The sequence below is a fragment of the Phalaenopsis equestris genome, unplaced genomic scaffold (genome assembly GCF_001263595.1).
Source record: "Phalaenopsis equestris unplaced genomic scaffold, ASM126359v1 Scaffold200479, whole genome shotgun sequence".
NCBI lineage: Eukaryota > Viridiplantae > Streptophyta > Magnoliopsida > Asparagales > Orchidaceae > Phalaenopsis > Phalaenopsis equestris.
Window position 1 is genome coordinate 6,964 of NW_018220298.1, and position 6,425 is coordinate 13,388.

Below are 6,425 nucleotides of genomic sequence, written 5' to 3' on the forward strand. Positions count from 1 at the left end.
CTCTCCTAAAGATCTCTTGATCCCTTGCTGCTCTCCTGAATACTCTCCTCACAATACAACTCAATTCGTCATGAAATCGCTCATAAATACTCCTCACTCTTTCCCAGCTTATAGCTCTCTATTCCCTCCTCAGTTCATCCTCTTCAAAAGACTTTAGAAAATCTTATCATTAAGCTCTCTAGTTGTCTAAATAACTCCCCACATCTTCTACACGAACTACTAAAAACTACCTCAGACAATTGCTCGCACTAAGAGACTTGCGCCTAAGAGTCAGTCTCCCTGTCTGCCAAGTTGTGTGTGGGCACCTAAGCACACATGGGTCTGGCGCATGGGCACCTGTAATGTAGCGCCTTGGCACCCAATTGCTTGTCTCTTGGGTTGACTAGTACAATTTTATATGAATGTTATATTGGGTTCTAATCAAATAGGGCATAAAGTTATCAAAAGGATATGCTATAGCCAAAAGCTCCTTCTCAGTAGTGGTACGATTAAATTGAGCTTTGTTAAGAGTCTTACTAGCATAATATATAGCTTTAAACATCTTATCGTGTCATTCTCCTAAAAGTGCAGCTTAGTCACTAACATCACACATTAAATCATACAATTTTCCTCAATTAAGTGAGAAAACTATAGAAGCCATGACTAACTTTTCTTTCAAGGAATTGAAGGCATTTAAGCATTCATGGATAAAATTAAATAGGACATAGTTCTCTAAAAGATGGCATAGAGGTTTAACGATTCTAAGAAAATCATTAATATATTGCTTATAAAATCTAGCATATCCTGAAAACTTATAACTTCTCTCACAATAATAAGTGGGGGGAAGTTGTTCTACAACATGAATCTTTGCTGGTTCCACTTCCATACCACTTTTAGAAATTTTATGACCTAACATAATTCCTCCAAAAACCATGAATTAACAATTCTTCAAATTAAGAACAAAGTTGGTCTCTTCATAGCATTTCATCACCTTTGCCAAATGATCTATGCAAGAGTTAAATGAAGGTTCAAACACTAAAAAAACATCCATACAAACTTATATTCCTTTCTCAATTGGGTCGCAAAAAATAGACATCACGCACTGTTGTAATGCAGCAGGTATGTTACAAACCCTAAAGACATTCCTCGAAGTGCAAAAGTCCCATATGGACTCGTGAATGTTGTCTTATTTAATCCTTAGAAGCAATAGGTTGATGCAGGTAGATTTAGTGTGTTAATTCTGTAAATCTTTTTCAATATTACAAAATACACAAGACAGATACAATAACAAATATGTACATTAATCCCAACAAATTAACTTCAGTTAAAATAGTTTATTTTTTAAAAATCTTTAAACTGTCAAATCCCCTTAAAAATAATGCAAGTGTACGTATCCCTCAAGTAATAAAGGGCTCTAATGAAGTCCTAGATATCGATCTCACAGGAAAGTTGGAAGTGCCAATAAATAAGTTCTTAAGATTATAATGTAAAGTACAATTTTTAAAACTACAAAAAATAAAGTGGTAAATGAATGCTAATTAAAATGCGGTTGAAATACAAAGTTAACTAAATTAAATACTAAACTTCCAAAATTAAACTTACGAAGATTAAACTAAATTTTTGTGACAGAAAGTTCAAATTTAAGAAAGCAACATTCCCCTTTACAATGAGTATATGTATTATGAAGAAATTAAAATTATTTGAAAATTATTTGAAAATATATAAAATATATATAAAAACTATTTTGTGCCAAATATGAGCAATCATATTCTGTACCCTCTTTTGAGTGCATAAAGAATATTAACTAATCCAGGTTTGTTCCCTAATTTTGTAGTTAGGCTGGGAGGATACCGACAGTGACTTTATATATGCAATAAAATATAAGATAAATATGGACGTATTAAATATTCAATAATTGTAAAGTCACACTTATCAACGCAAGTATACGTATCGCTCAAGGAATATAGGGCTCTAATGGAGTCTTAGATATCGATCCCTCAGGGAGTAGTTTAGAATTACAGACTAAGACCTCAAAAAAGCAATACTTTAATCACAAAAACGATGTTCAATTTGCTTATCTGTCACTAATAAGCAAATGAAATAGATAGATAGTTTTAATAACTAATAAATAACTAATGATATAAACTAGGGTTTAATTGTGATATTCAATATATAATAAAGCATCCTTCTCCTTGTCAAGAAATTATAGTGAATGGATAAAATGAATTAGTTCAATTTATATTGTGCCAAATAGGAGCATACCTATTCTTTACTCCTTAGTCCAGGCATAAAGAACATTGACTAATCCTATGCTTGTTTACTGAATCTGCGGCTAGGCTGGGAGGATATCGACTCTCACTTTGGAGCTCTCACGTTCCCCTCACCTGAGGGCTAACATCTACACTTCAGCACCCAAATGATGAAGCCGAATTGGGGATTTTAGTTTGTCACTCTAAAATCTCCAATTCTATGCCCGATAATAACATTTCCCTATTTATTTTCACCCAACTTCCAAGGGCTTTGACCTCCATAAATCTGGGATGTAATCTTCACTTTAGTTGTAAAACTCAACATATTTTAACAAATCAATTGGCCAGATTGAAAGTAAATTAAGATCAAAGTGAAAAGATCATCACAATTTCTTAAACATTTTCATGGCTTCACCAATTCAAATCACCATTTCACAAATCTCGAGATAAGGAGAAAGACAGAGAAAACTACTCAGAACTCATGGGGAAAACACAACAAAACTTAGAATATATATATAAAATCAAAGTCATACAAACTACAACAAGTAAATAACTGATCTCTAAATTCTCCCCAAGAACACTCCTTGGAGTTCCTCTGAATCTCTTCATTTCTTTACAACACACAGAATTCCTCTTCGAAGTAGCAAGGAGGAAGAAATCTCTCACTTTCCCTCCCCTCTTACAATTTCTCGAAGAAATTCTCACAATTGTTACACATTAATAGAACCTCTCTAACCTCTAGGGCCTCTAAACTCTCACCACCTCCTCTAGACTCCCTTAATTTTCGGCCAAAATGTTCTTTTAAAGTTTTGGATGAGCTTTCTCAAGAGTTGCCTAAGCATCCCTTAAAAGTTTGGCTTTATGCAAAGCTTGAGTTGGCATAACCGTCGATCTCACCGTTGGCGGCCTCGACGGCACCATCGGCGGACTTCTGAAGAATTTTGACCTGTAGTCTCGGGAAAAACTAGCCATCGGTGAGGTCGAGGGCGTCGTCGGTGGCCTAGTTAAAATCTTCACATTTTGGTCATTTTCGCTCCAAATTTGCTCCTTTTTGTATCTTTTTGCTCCAATGACCCTAATTCCTCATTCCTGCAATAGAACATTAAAAATACCTTTCTTTAAAGTGCAATATCATTAAAAACAGTATAAAATAGGTATGAAAATCTCAACATATTTTCCTTTGGTCAAAATCCCTCAAATTTAACTATTACTTCTCCTCAAGTAATTTTAGTACTATATAAAAATTATGATCTACTGCAGTAAAATTTTAATTCAGAATTACTATAAGTTTGATTTAAATAAATATCATAGTGAGATTTTCAGAAAAAATTCAAGTAATTGATTTAACTTTATAGCCACAAGATTATCTAGTCATCAAGTTTTAAGAGTTCTAGTCTTTTACTTATTTCAAGAATGACTATATGTTGTAATATTAAGTCACTTAGAATGTTCAAGAGATAGGAACTTCATGAGAAATCTACTAGTAAAAGACTTATTCCATAAATATAAGTTCAGGAATGTATTTAAGTTTTCCCTTTATGTAGGTCCAGTGAAGCCAATTTTTTATTAGGCATCTCCTCAAGCTTCTCCTCACTTTTATATATATTTTTTTCTTTCTTTTCTTTTCTCTTTTTCATTTGGATTGCTTTCAATCCTATATATTTTTCTTTTCTTTCAGGGATTGTTGTAAATCCTTTCTTTTTCTTTTTTCAAGTGAGGATTAATCTTTTCTCCTCAAATGAATTTCCAGATTCATAATACTTCAAAATATAGTTTCCTTTACTTTAAATAGTTAATTATAATTGTATTCTCTTATACTAAATATCTTAAGTTACAAAATTAATTTTTATTACAAAAACATTTATTTAAATCAACCATAATAATTAAATAGTTACAAAAATATAGTTGCCTGAATTAAATTCACTACATAAAATCATATAAATAATTTTTTAAAATATTGAAATAGAGGACATCTAATAGTTAATCTTTTTCTTCCCTCCCCCAAACTTAATTTTTTAAATATGAAATAATACAACATATAAATTTTTACTTCACCTGGTCTGTAATATTAGGAGTTTTCTACACATATAAATCATTAGAGGAATTTCTGGATAATGAAATTTTGAAATAAGTATAAAACTAAAACAAGCACAACATTTCCTAACACAATCACAAAACTAAACAATTAAAACTTTTTAAAAAAAATGCAAAAATTAAAATCACATTACAATCCACAATTCTACTTAATATCCATTGAACTTCACATGCACATTTAACTACCACACTAACTTTATAAAAATTTAAAATATTCAAGTACACAAAATGAAAGTCCAAATACATAAACATCCATTTCTATTACAAAAAGATGACATAAAATAAAAATACAAACATAAGTACATCAATTTCATTCTATATCAAAATCCCAAGCTATATCTTCATCGCCTTGATCAGCAGGTGGATTGGGTTGATACTGAGTATATCGAGGGCATTCAGGAAATGTAACATCAGGCTCTCCTCTGTAGTGTCGGGCATGAGCTTCATAAATCAGAGAGGGTAGGGGAACTAAAAGGTGAAAGGTCAAAACTTGTAGAGGGGTCATCTCTACTAGTAGAAGGTTCTTAACTTCTACTCCCAGTTATCCATTTCTCATGGGATTCATAAGTCTTCAAATTAGCTTTACTAATGGGTTTCATAGGATAAACCCATTCTTCATCTCCAAATTCTACTCCATAAAGTTTGCAAATTGCATAGATAAGTCCAAGATGTCCTAGACATCCACTAGTCTCACTCCTTGCCGTAGTTAATATATTCTTAAGAATTACTCTCCCCACATTTATAATTTTACTATTCTTAATACAAAAATTCAGAATAACTCTATCTCTAGTTACCTCACTATGGTGATAGGTCGGTAACAGAGTAGAGGAAATGAAATAGTGTCACGACTTAGAGGTGGCATTCAACATGGAAGCAGAAAAATTTACCCTTTCTCGCTGCTTTATCTTCCATATTCCTTTCCCATCAGTGAGAAAGTTGATCACATCATTGAGGAGGCCTACTATTGTATTAAAGGATTCATATTGGCAGCTGTAAGAGTCTGGGACTTCATAAAAAGTGTTGATGCAGGTGGCAGTAAACTCAACAGGGAATCCACATACTTGAATGATTCCGTCATCAGATAAATCACATTGGCGTAGAACTCCTTCACAACATTTGCATCAGCTTTATTGGTGGTGTAACAAAAGTTTTTTCACCTCCGCTCGGCAATAACTCGTTTGATTTTTCCTCCCGGACTTTCAAAAACTTGATCTTGTATGCACTTTTTTCCTTTAAATATGGAAGTAAATTTTGTTGGAGCCATCGCATTGACGAAGCGAAACTCGTCGAACTCAATTCTTCTCTTTTGTCATGGAGCCATTTTAATCTAATCAAATTATAGAAAAATTCCACAAATTACTTCAAATATGTAAATCATGGCTTCCAATAGTAATTCTAATAAGATCCATGAATCTCTTCCCAAATTTTCTTTACATCCCCAAATTTTTTGGATCTCCTCAATGTGGGAGAAATTCATGGTGAAAATCAAATATTTTTAGCTTGGAGTGAAGCTCTTACATAGAGATGATCAAATCCGGTGTAAAAAAGCCTTGAAATTGCCTCCTAATCCAAGATCTCTCAAGCCTTGGCTCAAAAATGACTTTTTTAGGAGGAAGGGGATGATGAATAGTGACAGTTGACTGGTCAAAATCACGGTTAAAGGTGTTTTTCGTGAGCTCACCATCGGCGGGGTCAATGGCGCCGTCGGCGCGCTTAATTGGAATGTAAATCCTAAGTCTCAGGAAAATCTCTCCGTCGGCGCCGTCGGGGGCGACGTCCGGCGTAGAGGGCCGCGTCGGCGGGCTCTATTGATTTTGTCCAAATTTTGGTTTTTTACAATTTCGATCAATTCCAAGCCTAAAAGACATCCGTTTAATCATTAATTTTAAATAACTAAATGATGTACTTAGCACATATAAACTTTCACAACACAAAACATCACATTTATATATAAATTCTAAGGGGTACAATATACGTTACATAACACACCTAAGTTTGGTACTTTCTCAACCTCAATACATTAAATCAGCGTCGCAATTTAAGCCACAACACTCAAAATGCTGAAAACAAAATATCTTATGCTTAGTCTCAACTATACAGAGA